Genomic DNA, 18,846 nt, shown 5'->3' on the forward strand with positions numbered 1-18,846 from the left:
GAATTTTTTTTTATGTGTGTTACTGCGAATCTCTGGTGGTCCGATTTTGATAAAAAAAATTTAATCAAAAGGAAGTGCTTGCAGATGGGTCCCATTTTTTTTTAAATAACTAGAAGACTAGTAGATTTTGAATATAGCTTCAAAATTTGTTGCGAAAATTAGGGCCATTTTTGCTTTCAGCGCTTACGTAGGCTAAACTATAAGAACTACATAAAAATGATGTATGGCGAATTGTAGCTCTTTAAATGTGCTAAATAAAAGTCCGCGATGGCATATATCTATCTTTTATAGTTTTCTCACAATAACCATTTTTTTCTTTAGAAACATTAATTATTTTATTGCTACTTCTATAGCTAAGCCAGTACGAAATAGAGGAATGATGTCATTTTGAAAATATTTACCCCCAAAGTATCACAGAGGTACAGTCAGTCGGATTATTGTTTAATTACCTATTATTGTGATAATATTACTTCTGAAATAAAGAAAAGGTTTTTAAATATTAACTAAGAGTGTATATAAGTCGTAGAGTCGTGTTTATAAAGTAATAGAAATAAAAAAAAACATTTCAGGAAACCGTAACGCATGGCTATATTACAACTAGGTACAGTCGTGCGGTGAGGTCGGTCAGTGATCGCGAGGTGACGTTATCTGGGGGTGCGGGGTGAGGAGGTTGCTGTCACTGCCACCCTCCTGTGATTATGAATTTTGTGCGTGACAGTACACGGAATAAGTGATACTTGTATAATTTTGCGGCAGTATAATTAAAATACAGATAAAGTAAAGAATTGAATAGAGAATTATTAATGTCTAAAAGTTTAAGTTTTAAATTATTATGTACAATACATTAATTCCACTTTATTGCTTTATTCATATGTTTGTTATTTAATTGTATCTGTATTTTTAATTAATTTAAATTCGTTTTAATTTAATCTTTATCATTTTAAATTGTGTTAAAAAAATAAAAAAATATTTTTCATATGTTGACCATCACTAAAACTGTTGTGCTCGACTGTACTATGTACATGCGGGTGACAGGCAGGAAGAGTATATTATGTATTGTTTGAGGGATGATATTCACATGTAGCTTTTGTCACATCTTTTACACAAAGATTAAATGACAATGTGTTCATCATATCCATCCATCCATTCAGCCTCGTTACGCCCACTGCTGAGCATAGGCCTCCCCCAAAGATACATAATTACATGGTCAAGAATCTCCAGCCTGTAAAATAGATATAACAAAAAAAAATAATTCCGTTTAGTTCCGTAATTTAACATTGTTTTTTTTTTAAATTCTAGATTTGAAATCTTTAGATCTAGATATCTAGAAATATCTAGTTTAACTAAAGATTTAATGTTTCCTATAGTATTTTCAGTGTACAATTATTTTTAAACATTTCTTTCATCTTTATACCAACTTTCTTTTCTCAATTTCTTAAATATACGAGCTAGATTTTATTATACGTTGTATAAATATTTTAATGAGAGGAAAATTTTCTAGTACATTATCTTACTAATAATATAAATACGAATGTTTAGATGGATGGATGTTTGTTAGAACGTATCTCCGGTACAGCATAACGAATCTTTTGAAATTTGTCACAGATGTAGAAATATAGAAAACAATGGAAAATGGAGGAAAGACGCCAAAAATTCTTATCATACATGCCCGTGTAATCTTTGCGATGTTATCAATAATAAAATAGAAGTGAATATTGGAAGGTAACTACGTTAAAGTTTAGAAATCATTAAAAATTATTTGTGTGGCAATAAATGTTTTTTCTTTCTTTCTAAAAAAATGTTTAAGTTCATAATAATACATTTATATATAGAATATATTATATTACGATTAAATAAGCAAAAAAAAGTGATATAAAGACATACAGTCCGGTGCGTTGCCATTTCGAAAATAAATCGTACTGAGCTACTAAAACGAGGTCACATCGCCATCTGAAGTTGTCTACGTTGTATCGCGCACTCGAGTGAAGTCCACTGCGAACGGTTGCGCGCGCACTTCACACGTCGTCCGCCCAGAACGTTCAACACCTCGTCTGCCACAATACTAAAAAAAAAAATTAAAAAAAGAGATAATAACGAGGCGTTAACCATTAATTCATAATGCACTAGACATTGCTATTTTAGTGAACAATGTGTTTGTGTGTACGTGACATGTGAATATTTCAGTGTAGTGATTGCGATATATTTCGATTGTCTACTTGTTGTCATCACCTCTCACCGTTATACGTAAGTTATAGATTTTTTTAAATTAAATAATTCGTAGAATAAATTATCGCATTTTTTGGTTTTATATATCTCGTAGTCAAGCTCTACGAATAATGCTACGAAATTTGCAAATGATTATTTTACATTTAATTTAAAAGCTGGTACTTAATCTCTGATATATTTGAATCATTAAACATATTAAGAACTTCGATAAGATATATTTTAACTAAAATACCTATAATTAATTTATAATCTATGTAATAAAATCAAAGTAATATCCGGTAAAGAATATAATAACTTAGTCTTCTTCGGAATAAGTAAATTACGCAATTTAAATTGTCTGCAAATTTCAATTTATAATAAATACAAACAAAAAACAAACGTTGCGTAAAATATTGATGAAAATATCACGAGAAATCATCAATCATTTGTTTACTTTCATTTTCTGTCTGTGTATAAGCCTAGTCAGATTAAAATTTGACGACATTAAGAATCATTCGGTGACATATAAATTAAGCAATTCACTTCCCTAAGAATATGTAACTAATATCACATTCACCATAGTAAAGCTTTTATTATTTTGTCTTAAAAGCTCTACGGGAAATGTCAGGTTGTAATATGAATTTAAGACATAGTCTGTTACTAATTGATTTAAAATTTAAAATGTTTACGAAAGTTTAAGCGAACTATAAAAAAGCGTACAGCCACTGATTAATGTGGATAACCACTTAATTAGATAATTGTCGATCCTATTTCAACTACAGATTTCAACATTTTCCCCCTTAAAAATAAGACTTTACTTATCAGGTGCATCTAAATAACTAAATTTTTAAACCATGAATAATCATGTCACCATAAAAATTAGGTTATATTTAAGGGTTTCCTAGTACCTATACAGTTAACTAAGACACTTGACCAGGCCTCAGGTTTTAAGGGAGAAGAATCGAGATTGTAATCTACTACCGTGTTGGTCGCACAGCCATCGCTCATTAGGCACGAACGATCTTTAGGAGTCATTCATTCACTCATTCTTATCTTTTATAGCTACAGATATTCCTGTTTACTTTATGTTTTACCCGACTGAGGAAAAAGTAATTTACTAAGGGTGGGTAATTTTAAAAGATATCGTTTAATCCATATTTTTTCTGGACGTTTTGTCTTTCTACATTTATATGTATCGGTTAATTCTTAAAACCGAAACATATGTATAAAATATTGGCATCCCTTTCTATCTCTTTCCAAAAACAGAGATAGTTCATAACATATCTTATATGTTGTGCAAATATTGTATTCTGTAATTCTTTACTTAGACAAAAATCCCAAAAAAAAAACAGATAAAAAAAAAATCTTTACTTGGAAAGGAATGTGAGATAATATTGGTTAGATATTTATATAATGCTTTTTCAAATCCCCATTCAACATATAAAAGTATTTGATTTTTAATCTGACCTTTTGTCGAAAAAACTCTACCATTGGTAACATTTCAAATGTCTGCTGTTAAAACTTTTGTTAGCGACGCGATTGTCAAACAAACTTCTGGGTGGAATATAAAATATGGGATTTTATTCAAATTTGACGCAATTCGTTTACGGAATTAACTTTCAAGTCCACAAATGACGTGACAATGATTTCATAATGCTATGAATTTACGATTGATGAAAATTTCAAGCTGAAGTATGAATGTTTTATTCATAACTTAATTGTAAATTTTTATTTGGCTTTTTCGTTATGACAGGTGGCTAGATCTTTTTGTTATTTGCATAAGTAGCAAAGTAATGAATGTTTTGTAAAGGTTTTTCTTACGATTGTGTCAAATTCCTGCCGATACCTCGGTACCTCAATGGGTAAGAACCCTACATAGGAAAAGCTTAAATTTTTTCACCATAAATGTATGCTTTGCCTAAAACCTTATTAACATTATTCATATGATATAACTATGAGGAGCTGGGTATTTAAAAGATTATCAGTACAGATAACAGTCCGCAGTCTTACGATGACAATGCCGTCTTCATAGCCTATTTTGGCAACGCTCGGTGTTGTCATCTGCGCACTATATATCACGCTGTCGTAAGTGTTGGCAACCCCATCCCTCTCAGCACACACCTAGATCTAGTTGTTTCAATTACAACAATATAAGTAGGCCATCTGTGATTACTAATACGAGGCAAAGCTGACACATTAGAGTTAAAAGGTGGGAAATTTCTGATACAAAGAATGGACACATCGAGACAGAAATTTTATTATTGATAAGATTCCAGAGGCCTAATTTTAGTACACTCCCATTCCCCCCCTTTTTTCACAAGGAAATGATAGGATGGAGTAGTGAATTCTGTGGAGGAGGGGAGTAACGTCTTTCTGTGCGTCCCCTTCTTCTTTGATTAAAGGTAGGCGTCTGCAATTGCAGATGTCTATGAGCAGCATTATCTTTGGTATTTCAGCGAATTCAGGTGGCTGCTTGATCGTTTGCCAGCTTATAACTTATATGTAGGTGAAATGAATCTACAAGGATTAATTTCTCTCCTAAGAGGCAAACTACTAAGGACTATGACCAGAATACTAGACTTATAAACTTATAAAAGAGAGATTCATGATGTCTAAGTAAATATCTGAAAAGATTTTAGTTTTGTCATTCGATTCTTGTTTTCCCTTAAATGTAATTTTAGGATATAGGATAGTTAAAAGGCTTTGTACACGTAGCGTTACAAAGCCTTAAAGCCGAGCTCGGGGGAGGCTGCGGCGGGGATGAGGGGTGCAAGCAAGAGCGGCCGTTGTTCCCGGACATCACCCGCCTTGATTGAATCCCGCAGAGTGGCTTTCCGGGATAAGGGTGACCATGAAATCTGTTCAAAAATATTAACAAAAACTTTATCCTTCGTTTTTCATTTTAAGTACTTCTTTCGATAAGTTTTCTTCCATGTAGAATTAGACCAGTTACTGGTCTTTTTGTAAATCAATAATAATTGTTAACATGTAATAAATAAAGGACGTACGCTCTGAAAATTTACATCCAAGTATTTAACAAACAGTTACTAAACAAAAAAAAAAGTGTAAAACTCTTGAACGATATTTCACTTTTTTGTACTCACAATTATTAAGACTTTATGAGAGTTTACCTGATTTGTAACTTTAATCTTTTTGCGCTATAAAATAAAATAGTTCAATATGTAGGACATTCCGTATTATGAGTAATATATGGTCACCGTACAATATAAGAGTATACTTGTATAAGCTGTGCGTTGTGTATGAATCCTGCAATGGAAGTGCACCACCTCGTCTCACCTCGACTGGCTCTCTTTGTATTGGTATTTTAGACATATATATCCTGCAGTTGATGTATTATATAGGTATAATGAATTTTACTTCTTACTAATAGTAAAGCGAATGTTTAGATGGATGTTTGTTTGAAGGTATCTCCAGAACGGCTCAATTGATCTTGCTGAAATTTAACATAGGTGTAGAAAATAGTCTGGAAGAACACATAGGCTACTAGTTAAATTTATTTTTTATTCCGCGCGGACGGATTCGCGGGCGACAGCTAGTATTGAACATATTCGAAAACCATTATGATCACTACTACGGATATTTTATTATTTATAATTTAGACAGAAAAATAAGTAATGATAAACCATAACCTTTCATACAAACAATTTACTTGTTTAGGAAACATTTTAGAATTTAAATTATTATTCTTATTAGGTTATCTTTTGAGTTAAAAGGTAAAGTCTTTATGCATTGATTTCACATTGTAATTAATGAAAGAATACAGTTTTATATTTAACATAGCAAAATAAACTTTAAATTACTATTCGAATATATCAGGTACGTCAACATGAGCTTTATCAGCATCATCGAGTGCATGTTGGAATATAAGCGTAACCCTATAGTGGCAACACTGACGGAATGTCACTTCCCTCTTCCGTAATGGCCGTCTAACGCATCACGCGCATCTCCTTGTGTTAATTCTATAATTACTGTAAATATACTTTATTTCAAAACTAAAAGCATTTTATTTAACCAACAACAGGTTATGGGCCCAGCATACCTGTAAATCACTTAAGGAAAAGTTGGTTAAATAAAAATAAAGTTCTTCAAAGTCGACAACCGCGTGGCGCCGGTGGCGTCGTTAATTTTATTTCAGCTTATTGTGTGAAATTAAGTTCAAACTTATTACAATGGCTGCAAATACAATTGAAAAATTAACTGGACGAGAAAATTTTGCGACTTGGAAGAGGGAAGTGACATTCCGTCAGTGTTGCATATAAGTGAGTGAAAGAGTAAGTGTGGAATATATCAGTAGTATTATGACGGCCGCCCATAAACTAAGAGCAATTAACTTCAACATTGATGATGAGTGGCTCGGAACATTAATGTTAGCAGGACTAACTGAGGACTATAGGCCTATGATAATGGGAATTGAAAGTTCAGGAATCAAAATTAGTGCCGATCTGATTAAAACTAAATTGCTTCAAGAAGTGAAATCAGATACTACTACCGCATTTTACAGTAATAAAGTAAATAATAAGAAGAACTTTCAATATAACTCGACTAATGTATGTCACTCAAAGAATAATGGACCCCGATGTTATAATTGTAATAAATATGGTCACCTTAGTAAAAATTGTTGGTATAAAAAAGAAGTTAAAGTAAATAAGAAAATTAAAAGTAAAAAGGAAAATAGTTTTGTAGCATTATCTGCATCAACGCTTAAGGACACTACTAATTGTTGGTATGTGGACTCCGGAGCGTCCTCACACATGACAATGTCTGATCATTGGCTGGAAGACCAAAGATCACCGCCTGTCAACTTCATAAAAATAGCAAATGACAAGGTACTCCGAGTACACAGCTGTGGCACTGTCTACATTGAAGTGTTAAATAAATTAAATGGAACACCTGAAAGAATACAGGTAAAAGATGTGTTATATGTACCAGATTTATCTACAAACTTGCTATCGGTGAGTAAGATAATTTCTAATGGAAATAAAGTTGAATTTAACAAAAATGGTTGTAATATAATAGGCAAACAAGGTTGTATAGTGGCTACTGCAGAATTAATAAATAATACATATAAATTAAACTGTTATAATGAAAAGGTTATGTCGGCAGTAATTGAAGATAAATATATTTGGCATCAAAGACTTGGTCATATAAATTATAATGATTTGAATTTAATTTCTAATGTTACACAGGGTGTGAAGATGTCTCTTGATACTAATGAAATTGTTTGTACTCCTTGTTTACACGCAAAACAAAGTAGATTGCCGTTCAAGAACATAGGTTCCCGAGCAACTAAGCTGTTGGAGTTAATACACAGTGACGTGTGTGGACCAATGGAAAACCTGTCAATTGGAGGATCCAGGTATTTCTTAACTTTTATTGATGATTTTAGTAGAAAAGTATTTGTTTATTTTTTAAAAAATAAATCGGAGGTATTTGAAAAATTTATAGAATTCAAGAATCAAGTTGAAAATGAATTAAACTGTACAATTAAAACTTTAAGGACTGATAATGGAACTGAATACAAAAATTGTAAATTTGATAAATGTCTGAAACACTTTGGTATTAAACATGAAACAAGTACTCCGTACACACCTCAACAAAATGGTGTCAGTGAAAGAATGAACCGAACTTTAGTGGAAAAGGCTAAATGCATGTTGTTCAATGCGTCTTTGGGTAAGGAGTATTGGGCTGAAGCTGTTTCAACTGCTGCATATATTGTTAACCGTGTACCTACTCGCTCACTCCCACAGGTTACTCCTGAAGAAAGATGGACTGGTCACAAGCCTGATCTTAGTCATCTTAAAATATTTGGCTGCGAAGCTATGATACATATTCCCAAAGAAAAGCGACTAAAACTAGATCCGAAGTCACGTAAGTTATTGTTTGTTGGCTATAGCGAATCTACCAAAGGCTACCGCTTCTTAGATGTAGTTAGTAAACAAGTAGTTATGAGTAGAGATGCTGTATTTTTAGAACAAAGCTTTTGCAAGAATAAAGTTCCATTTCAGAAGTTAAATAAACAAAGTAAAGATGTCCACACACAATTAAAGTCACATATAAATGAAAATAATTCTTGTCATGATTCTGATGTTATAATTACTCAAGATGATTTAAATAATGAAGAAATAGATGGTGAGCAATTTTATAGTGATCATGATTCAGAGTTGTATGAAGACCCTAATGATGAGACATATGTTCCTTCTACAGACACCTGTAGTTCACCAGAGGAGTGCTATGTTAATGTAAGACCTCATCGCCAAAATCTGCCACAAAGAAATGAGAATGTAAACATAACCTCTGATGATGATTCCGAACTTAATTCATTTTTATGTTTGAACACAGAGACCACTATGAGCCTATTGGATAATGAGCCACAATGTCATGTTGAGGCATTAAGCAGTGAAAATGCTGAATTATGGAGAGAGGCAATGGAAAATGAATATCACTCTTTAATTGAAAATAATACTTGGACAGTTGTTAATTTGCCTTCCGATAAAAAAATAATTCCTTGCAAATGGGTTTTTAAAACTAAAAGAGATGATGCTGGTAATATTATAAGATATAAAGCGCGCCTTGTTATAAAAGGATATAAACAAACAAAAGGTATTGATTACCATGATGTATATGCCCCAGTTGTTAGATTGACATCAATTAGATACTTGTTTGGTTTGGCAGCAAAATATAAATTACAAATTCATCAAATGGATGCCGTTACTGCATTTTTACAGGGAGAAGTTGAAGAAGAAATTTACATGACTTTGCCGCCCTGTTATGAAATAGAAAACAAAGTGTGTCGACTCAACAAGGCTCTGTATGGCTTGAAACAAGCCAGCCGACAATGGAATAAAAAGTTAAATGCTGCTCTTTTGGATATTGGATTAAAAAGGTCAGTGGTTGATCCTTGCATATACTACAGACACAAGAATGAAAATGATATATTTTACATAGCAGTGTATGTTGATGATTTGCTTTGTTTTTTCAATAATGATAAAACTGCAAGATATATTAAAGATAATTTAAATAAGAAATTTAAGATGAAAGATCTTGGCAGAGCTCAGCAATGTATTGGTTTTAAAATTTTACAGAGCAATAATTTAGAAGAAGTTTCTTTAGATCAATCACTTTATATTGAGAAAATTTTAGACAGATTTGGAATGTCAAATTGTAAATCAGTACCAACTCCTATTGAAGCTAGAATTCAATTAAAGAAAGCAGAGAGTCAAGATGAAATTTTAAAGAATATCCCATATCAAGAAGCAGTTGGATGTCTACTGTACTTGTCTCAAGGCACTCGGCCTGATATAACCTATGCTGTCAACACTGTCAGTAGATTTAATAACAGTCCGACTATGCAGCACTGGATAACTGTTAAGAGAATTTTCCGTTACCTTAAAGGTACAATTAATTTAAAATTAACTTTCAAGAAAAATAATTTAAACATGGTTGGCTATTGTGATGCAGATTGGGCTAGCGACATATCAGATAGAAGATCCTGTACTGGATACTCGTTTATTTTTCAGGGTGCTTGTATTAGCTGGAATTCGAAGAAACAAACTACAGTAGCTCTTTCCAGCTCCGAAGCTCAATACATGTCCTTAGCGTCAGCTGTACAAGAAGCAATGTGGCTTCAACAATTAGAAAATGAAATCTGTCAAGCAGCGTCAGGTCTGCCAATTATTGTGTACTGTGACAATCAAAGTGCAATTAGTGTTTCAGGTTCTGATGCCTATAAAGTCCGCAGCAAACATATAGACATCAAGTACCATTTTATTAAAGAAAAGGTAGCAGCCCGCCAGGTCAAAATCAAATACATTTGCTCCGGTGAGATGATTGCAGATCTGCTGACCAAAGGCCTCCCCCGATCCAAGCACAACATCTTCACATCAGCAATGGGTTTACGCTTAAGGGAGGGTGTTGGAATATAAGCGTAACCCTATAGTGGCAACACTGACGGAATGTCACTTCCCTCTTCCGTAATGGCCGTCTAACGCATCACGCGCATCTCCTTGTGTTAATTCTATAATTACTGTAAATATACTTTATTTCAAAACTAAAAGCATTTTATTTAACCCACAACAGTGCATAAAAAGTGCAATAAAGTAACTATTCTCGAGACGACGAAGCCGGGTCACGAAGGCGTAGGTACTGTCGCTCATCTAATTGTTAATTATTATAATAAGAGATATATCCGTACTAAACAATCATAAAACTCACGCCTGTAATCCAGAAAGGTAGGCAGAGATCACGGACATTCATTATGCGTGGCCAAACGAACCTACGCAATCTACTTTTCGTCATTTCAGAAGATGGAACGTGACGGGTGGCGAGCCGCGTTGCTGCCTTTTTCTCACGGGAATCCACACATATCTTTGAATCTTTTTTTGCTGATATGTGCAGGTTGCATAATAATGTTTTCCGTCACCGTAGGATCGTCGGATAAATATACATATGTAAATCGAAAAACACATTGGTACATGGCGGGATTCGAATCCAGGACCTGCAGATTACAAATCAAATGCTTAACTCCTGAGTCATCGACGCTCAATATATCCGTATTGTTAATCTTACTATTTAATTGATCTAATTTAAATCTGATTTAATTGGAGAATAGAGTACATAGATGTAGGATAATTATGAGTTCACATCTCAACCATTTTTTAATATAAAACATATTGACTTTCAAACTAAGACTTTAACTATACTAATATCTTAAATAAAAGCAAATAATTGAACATGTTTTATGTTAAAACATTAACACAAATTTCTTAGTTTCTATGAAATAAGATACCAGCTTTGAAACTCTGAACGAAAAGCGGAGAATATCGTGTTAATTCCTACGTTAATTATATTTGAAATTGAATTACGGTGTGAAGTGTAGATGCACAACTTTATATTGACGCAACGAGGTCGTATTTAATTAGTTGTTAGGAGGCTGTCAGTGACGTAGGTTGCGTGGGATGACATCGTCCGTGAAGTGTTGGGTTCGAATTGACGGCGTAAATAATAATCTAGAACAGAGATTCCCAAAGGGGTCGATATCGAACTTAAAGCATTGCTAGTCACTCTGTCTTCTTCTATTGACCTATGTCAGAATGAAAAATAATAATAATAACAATAATTGATCTTAAAAGTAGATCATTTGGCCATGGGGGGTCTGTGGAAACGGTTCATTTTGGAATAGGGGGTCACTTGTCCAAATAGTTTTGGGATCCCTGATCTAGAATATGCGCAATTAGTTCTCAATATGGTAGGCGTTCGTATTGTTAGGATCGAATTCTACCAATATATTATTGTATGTTATGTCTAATTTTATATTTGAACGATTCCAAAATAAAATTCGTTGTGGGTATGCTTAATTTCGTGGAATACAAATTTTCACTTCACTCTACAGAGTTAAATATGAAAGTTCTAGGAAAAACACTACAAAGTTACTGAATACGCGTTCCCTTTTATTTCCCAAGGACGTAAGCGGAGCTCTCCCTAAAGAATACTGTCATAATATGATATTGTTTCCAAAGAACATGACGTGAAATAAACAAAAAACAATATACTCTATAAGCTTTCTCTTAACGAAGTTTATAAGAGACAGCTGTATCTGGATTTGATAAATTATAGTATAATAAAAAGAGACAACAGTATGTTACCTGTTCAATCGTTACTATTCGAGATTTCTCTTGCAAAATAGGTCAGCGCTTGTCAAAACTTTTGTGTTATCACACAAGGGAGGAAATATAAGAAATTATCTGACATACGAGTACATTATTTAATACATATACGTACTTAGCAGATATGACGGCTGTTAGAGATGTGTAGAGGAGTAGTACATACTGTGCCGAGCCTCAATAGGGATAAGGGCAGGTTGATAATGACGTACTTAGCAGAAATAGCTAAATATGACATCTAAAACAACATATATACATATATATGTTTTTTCTTTTCATTATATCTATAATGATACTTTTACAAATAACTTAAAAGACTATTTTCAGTTACGACTGAGTATTCATAATCCATTCGATATCTTTAAAATTGGTGATAATCAGAGCTGGGCATTAACTCGTTAATCCGTTAATCGTTAATTAACGAAGTTAACATTTTGCTTAACGGATTAACTTTTAAGTTAACTTCAAAAAGTGTTAACGCTTTTGTTAACTTCCGTTAAACTCAACTTCCGTTAATAAAAGTCCGTTAATCGTTAAATTAGAAACTTTGAGACGTGCTGTCATTTTGTTTAAATTACGTGCCACGCCACGCTCGTAAGTTCAGCTATGTTGGGCGACTGTCGGTGACTCGAATGGTGAACGAACGAGTTGATAATAATTGTTATATGTGAAGTTCGCGTGCAAGTGTATGCATCAGAGCGTCCGGGAAAGACGTGAACAACAGGACAAAATCAAAAGAAGGTTCGAAATGGTATATTTCATTACGAGTATATAAAAGCACGTGTATGTAATATTAGGTCCTTACATATGAAATTGGCGTTTTTCGTACTGGCCACTTTAATCACGAATTTCTCCTCTTTGGTAAGGAATTCCAAATTCAAATTTGTACAGCTATAGACTCATGTATTTGTGGTTCGATGACCGTCATTCGTTTGTTTTTTTTCTTCTGTTTTTTTCTGTTTGCGTCACTCATTTTACAAAATGGAAAACTTAAAATATCGCATTATTTACGAGTACGAGTTCCGCCGTGGCACTAGTGCTGCGGAAACGACTCGAAGGGTGAATGATGTGTATGGCGGTCGTGTTGCAAAAGAAAACACAGTTCGTTTTTGGTTCAACGTTTTCGTTCTGGAAATTTCGATCTGCAAAACAAGCCCCGTGGACGGCCTGAGACTCAAGTTGATAATGAAGAGTTGAAGGCTATTTTGGAAGCGGATCCATCGCAAACCACGTCCGAGTTAGCTGCAGGCTGCGATGTTAGTGATAAAACTGTTTTAATTCACTTGAAGCAAATTGGGAAGATTAAAAAGCTTGAAAGGTGGGTACCTCACGAATTGACTGAAGCAAACCGGCAAACGCGCGTCGACTGTTGCGTTACATTACTAAACCGGCACAATAATGAAGGTATTTTAAACCGAATCATTACCTGTGATGAAAAATGGGTTCTTTACGATAATCGGAAGCGCTCAGCGCAATGGTTGGATACTGGCCAGCCAGCCAAATCCTGCCCCAAGCGAAAATTAACCCCAAAAAAGTTACTTGTAAGCGTTTGGTGGACTAGTGCCGGTATTGTTCATTACAGTTTTCTCAAATCTGGCCAGACTATTACGGCTGATGTCTATTGTCAGCAATTGCAAACCATGATGGAAAAGCTATCGGCTAAACAACCTAGGCTGGTCAATCGCTCCACGCCACTGCTGCTTCACGACAACGCTAGACCACACACTGCGTAACAGACGGCTACTAAATTAGAAGAGCTTCAATTGGAAAGTCTAAGACATCCTCCGTACTCCCCGGACCTTGCTCCAACAGATTACCATTTTTTTCGAAATTTGGATAACTTCTTGCAAGGGAAAAAATTCAACTCCGATGGGGCAGTCCAAATCGTCTTCAAAGATTTTATTGATTCCCGTCCGACTGGTTTTTTTAGTAAAGGGATCAATGAACTACCTATGAGATGGCAAAAGTGCATAGAAAATAATGGTTCATACTTTGATTAATTAAATATATTATATTAAAAAATATTCGACTTTTTTTCCTCCCATACAAAACGCCAATTTCATATGTAAGGACCTAATAGCCCACATTCCGAACGCTCTTCGCCCCTGCAATACGCCACTTTTTGAGCAACTGTATTAAAAACACTTTTTTACTCATGCTTTTTCTTTAGCTTTTCCAAACTCGTGCGTCCTCTTTCCCAACTGTCAAAATAATGTCTATTAAAAAGAAAAAACCAACCACGCAGTTTTTACAAAAAAAAAATCATTGAAGTTATTATGATTCATGCAAATATTTCTAAAAAGAAGCTCCTAGTTTGTTACAATATCAGATTTAATGATTTGATTCAATGAATTAGTTTAGGTTTATTTCATCCCATTAAATTTCATTTTCATTTCATATCAATAAAAATCTACTCGGCTGGCTGGGCATCAAGGCTGTTTGGGCATAGTTCCCTTGGCCAACCCAGAATGGGTGAAGAAAACAAAAAAAAAATCTGTTTGTATTCTTTACAGTTGGCGCCATTTTCCAAACATTTTGGTTAGTTGAGTTTATTGTTTTTTTATTATTCTATTAAGTTACTTCATTTTTTCGCAACTGTATTAAAAATAGTTGTTTAATACACGTGCGGAATTGTCATTACAAATTGTTCTTACTGTCAACCCTCACCTTCGGCTGCACCTCGGCTCGGGTAGACATTTGTCGGAACTCTTTGCAATGACAGGCTTACCGCACTCGTAATGAAATATACTATAATGCATTCATACTTGTCTCTAATACTAATGTGTTATAGAATGTATGGTCAAAATAATATTTTAAACAAGTGTCGCCACAATAAGTGTGTAATTAGAATGTATAATTTTAGTATGGTTAACTGTTAACGTTAACTTTAACTTGCGTTAAATTTTCGAGAATTTAACGCTTTAACGATTAACGAAGTTAATTTTTTAATTAACGAATTAACGATTAACGAAGTTAACTTTTCGATTAACTGTGCCCACCTGTGGTGATAATAAACTTCTTTTAAAGTAAAAACTGCTGTAATACCATAACCAAATAAATCACCCTCTTTGTGTTTAAACAAAATGTGACCGTAAAACCGCCAGCAAAGGGTTTAAGCTCAAAGGTATAATTAAGGCTTAGAGTGCACTGTGAAAGCCTTTCTATTTATTACAATTTTACTTATAAACTAAAGCAGTAAGTAAGTTTCAATCACCTCGACAAGGTTCGCGCGATGCAAATCAACTTAATGATAAATTTCTGAAAAATCATATTAAAAAAGGTATAAAAAAACTTAATGATTATTTAATTTAATCTAATATATTTATTTGTTTTTAGTTAAAATTGTAAATTAAAATAAGGTTCATAAAGAAATTCGAAACATTATAAAATTAAAAATTGTTGCCCCTATATTTTTTTAAATAAGCAAGTTTTAAACAGATGAATAACAGATACCTTATTTAAAATGGTACTAGTGTTTAGTGGTAGTAGTGTTCAGCAACGAATATAAAGAAAAAAATATGAACCCATTGATAACTAGTGTGTGATAACTGTCCACACTATACATTACACGTAACCTAAATTAATTTTTATAATTATAAATAATTATAAAATTTCAGTTGGTACTCCAGCTTCCAAGCTTACAAAACTGGTGCATTTCAAATTAATGCATTTTATGTAGGTCGCAGTACTTTTATCTAGCTCTGTAATCAACTTCAAAATAGTTGACTCATAGGCTGAAATTTATAGTCGGTACTTGGAACTTTGCTTAGACTTATCTTACGAGTTTGAAATGTAAGACAGTATTTGAAAATAGTTGTTTACGTTAATTGCTGTTTTGAAATTAGAACTCATTTTTAATTGATGTGATAATAACTTCTTACAAATGGTGTTGTCTCGTTATTTCTTGAAGAAAATGAAAAGGATAGTAACGTGATTTTATGTACAAGTTTCCATAGTTGAAATTCACAGTATCAGAAAAAAATAGTCGTTGTAAAAAATTTTAGTAAGTTAAAAAAAATATATTAATACCCAAAAACTTTTTTGTATATTTTGTAACAAAAAATGGATTTCCAAAATCAAAAATAAAAAAAATTATATCAGATATTTCACCCTATTTTATTATGTTTTTTTTTTACTTAACAGTACTTCAACCACCATTAATAGATAAATATAAAAAGCACTTTAACAAATAAACTTATCTGTTACTATCGTAAATAATATTTTTGTACAAATACGTTCCCGGGTTATAACTAGGTCAGAGGCGCTCAGTGGCGGCCCGCAGCCCGCCCTGCTCGTGATAGGAACTGAATATTCAAAGCTGCGTTAATCTTTCTTCCTGTAAATGCTCTTTATTACAGAAATATTGTTTTTAATTGCGGTATTAACTTATAGTTGTCACACGCGACTCCGTCCGCGCAGCATTAAAAAAAAAAACTTTATAAGTAGCCTATGTGTTCTTTCAGATTATGTTCTACATCTGTGCCAAATTTCATCAAAATCCGTAGAGCCGTTCTGGAGATAATTTCAAAAAAACATCCATCCACCCATCTAAACATTCGCATTTATAATATTAGTAAGATAAATAATATATAGAAGGATATAGAGAGAATGTAAAGCTCTAAATATAAAAAAAAAAACATTCATCATTGTATTACTTTTACCATATTTTATCCGACATCAGATTTCATTACACATCCATTTTGTAAATAGACGTATCCAAAGTAAATCAGTAATATATTCATATACCGATCCGTAAGCGATAAACAGAGATAAATTAAGTATTAACCCCTCATCCCCTCCCCCTAATGGAGCCTATTTGTTCGTATTTACTTCGTCTTACATTAGTGTTTATACTAATGTTTTAAGGGTAGCAAACCTTTTTGATTTGTACTGACTCTATTATTTTAATGTTTGTCCCTCGAAACCTTAACTTATCTTAAACCATTTCAAACATCACTTTTCAATATAACCATTGAAATTAATCAATTAATTGGTTTTAACTAACTATAATTAAAAACAAAAATAAATACAATATAAATTACATATATCTTATTTTCTTAAAGGCCGGCAACGCATTTGCGATTCCTCTGGCGTTGCGGATGTCCATGGGCGTCGGATCAAATAATTTTAGGTGGTCCGTTGCACGTTTGCCCCCCTTCTCCTATAAAAAACACGATATCAATACATAGTATAAAACAAAGTCGCTTTCGCTGTATGTCCGTATGTATGCTTAGATCTTTAAAACTACGCAACGGATTTTGACGCGGTTTTTTTAAATAGATACAGTGATTCTTAAGGAAGGTTTGTATGTATAATAAATGCATAATATAGTAGAGAAACACTGATAAATTTAAAGTTTTCTAATGTGATGTCGTAAATAAGCACGTTTTTTTGCGCTTATATTGCAAACGCTGGCTGAACCCTACGAGATAGACCAAAATAATGTACTACAGTATTGTTCACCTTAAAAAGTTCAACAAAAAAGTCCGCGATGGTATATGTCTATCTCTTAGGGATAACCCAGCATAACCATTTTTATTCTTTTACGAAGTGATTTTAAACAATACAGCATTAATCCTTATCCATTTAAGTACCTTAAATAAATTGTGCATTTATTCTGTAGTAGGTATATTTTGCATTGCACCCGTGCGAAGCCGGGGCGGGTCGCTAGTACTATATAAGAAATAAGCCAAGTCAATAGCTTAGAAGATCTGTTGACTTATTTGTTTTAATCGAATGTCGTCTCATTGTCATAAGAGAGACGTGGAGAAATGATGTCACGCCTTGTATTTGACGAGACAGCTGGCCTTGTCTCGTCTGTGCTTTTAGGAACGTCCTTATTGAGACGTATTTAAATTTAAAATTTATTTGGGAAAATGCTTCATTTCTAAGATAATTGGAGTATTTTTAGGGTGGGCAACATATAAACATACTAATAATAGAGATTGACGTTTCCTTATTTTTCACAAATTCTTTCAATGGTTATTACTGAGTTGTAGCATTTTTATAAATTCGTCTTTTTGCCTACAGACTAATAAATGATCAAATAAAATATCGTTCGATATTAAATCATATGAAGAAAAATAAAATTCATTCATTCGTATATTGATAAAAATTACAATAAAATATATCGAACATTCTCATCCCTGTTGAATTTAATGTCGTTTTCTCAGATAGCGATTTTCTAAGATCATTCCGTTCCCTAAGGATCCTATCTGGAATACGATTTATTTAAAGTCATGTCGATCAGCGATATAGAATCCCTTTCACCGTGTGTTTTCATTTGTACGACTTACAAAGCGATATTTTCTTGGTTGAAATTGTACTGTATTTATACAAAATTCTTATAAAAATGATTATTAATATTTCTTTTATGACTAAATGCTTGGAGATAATATTTAAGGCTTATTGATTTTACTACGAATAATAAGATTTTTACATTGAAAATGACATTTAAGCGCCAAAATGTTTTTTTAAATGCATTATAAAACTAATGAATGTTCTTTAAAAGTCCATATAAAATATATGATGTATATAAAAACATTTCTACTCAATATATTTTCTTATAACAGTATTTGATAATACGTTACTTTATGACCGTACTGTTATAATATTAAAAAATGTAAGTTCCCTGATCTTTATGGCAATTTGTAGTTATAACCTTTGCCAGTTTGGCAAAGATGATTACATTATAGGTGATGATGATGATTATATTTGGTATTGATATTGCAACTAGAATAATAACTTAACTCGGTCCATGAAATTAGTTTAACAACGTCCATACTTCTGACCACTTCTTTAGGGTTGTGAAAAATTAACATTAGAATTTATTATATTTATTAATTTTCAATTAAATTGTGTAAACTATTTGAAACGCAACCCTGGAACGAACATTCATACGTGTCACTTAAAGTTAAAAATAGTGACTTATCCTTATCACAAATTAAACCAGAACAATAAG

General features: G+C 33.0%; 1 protein-coding gene across 2 annotated transcripts in view; it reads left to right on the top strand.

Moving 5' to 3' along the window:
- Positions 1-1,865: 1,865 nt before the first annotated feature.
- The window catches only part of LOC106711272 (muscle calcium channel subunit alpha-1), a 74,390-nt gene continuing 57,409 nt past the window's right edge, over positions 1,866-18,846 (top strand). For both annotated transcript variants that reach the window (XM_045683693.1, XM_045683694.1), the window contains exon 1: positions 1,866-2,244. The gene's annotated coding sequence lies outside the window, so the exon portion shown is untranslated. The remainder of the gene's footprint in view (positions 2,245-18,846) is intronic.

The sequence above is a fragment of the Papilio machaon genome, chromosome 23, assembly GCF_912999745.1.
Source record: "Papilio machaon chromosome 23, ilPapMach1.1, whole genome shotgun sequence".
Taxonomy (NCBI): domain Eukaryota; kingdom Metazoa; phylum Arthropoda; class Insecta; order Lepidoptera; family Papilionidae; genus Papilio; species Papilio machaon.